At 30.4% G+C, this 408-nt stretch overlaps 1 long non-coding RNA gene across 1 annotated transcript in view; it reads right to left on the bottom strand.

Moving 5' to 3' along the window:
- Nucleotides 1-202: 202 nt before the first annotated feature.
- LOC107182903 overlaps nucleotides 203-408 on the bottom strand; it is a 2775-nt gene continuing 2569 nt past the window's right edge. The window contains exon 3 of the long non-coding RNA XR_001513662.1: nucleotides 203-286. This is a non-coding gene — a long non-coding RNA (uncharacterized LOC107182903). The remainder of the gene's footprint in view (nucleotides 287-408) is intronic.

The following is a 408-nucleotide window of genomic DNA, read 5'->3' as shown; positions in this document are numbered from 1 at the left end:
CTGTATCACATTCTAGTAATTATCTCAATATTTTAAATGTTTAAAATAGTACTTGTTTTTTAAAATTATTATTTGTTTTTTCATCATCATTATTATTATTTCGTTATTTGTTATGGTTATCTGTTATAAGTGATCTTTGATGTTACTATAGTAATTGTTTTGAGTTTCTATGAGCCATGACTCTATAGGAGGACGAATGCAATGGGAAAATGTTGTATGTATTCTGACAGCTCTACTAATCTGCTGTTCCCCAATCTCTCTTCCACTCTTCAGGCCTCTTTATTCCCTGAAACACAACAATATTGAAATTAGACCAATTAATAACTGTGCAATGGCCTCTAAGTGTTCGACTGAAAGGAGGAATTGCATATCTCTCAATTTAAATCAACAGTTAAAAATGATTAAGCT

The sequence above is a fragment of the Myotis davidii genome, unplaced genomic scaffold (genome assembly GCF_000327345.1).
Source record: "Myotis davidii unplaced genomic scaffold, ASM32734v1 scaffold738, whole genome shotgun sequence".
NCBI lineage: Eukaryota > Metazoa > Chordata > Mammalia > Chiroptera > Vespertilionidae > Myotis > Myotis davidii.
The sequence above is the reverse complement of the archived record's forward strand: the minus strand, read 5'-3'. Positions and strand labels throughout refer to the sequence as shown.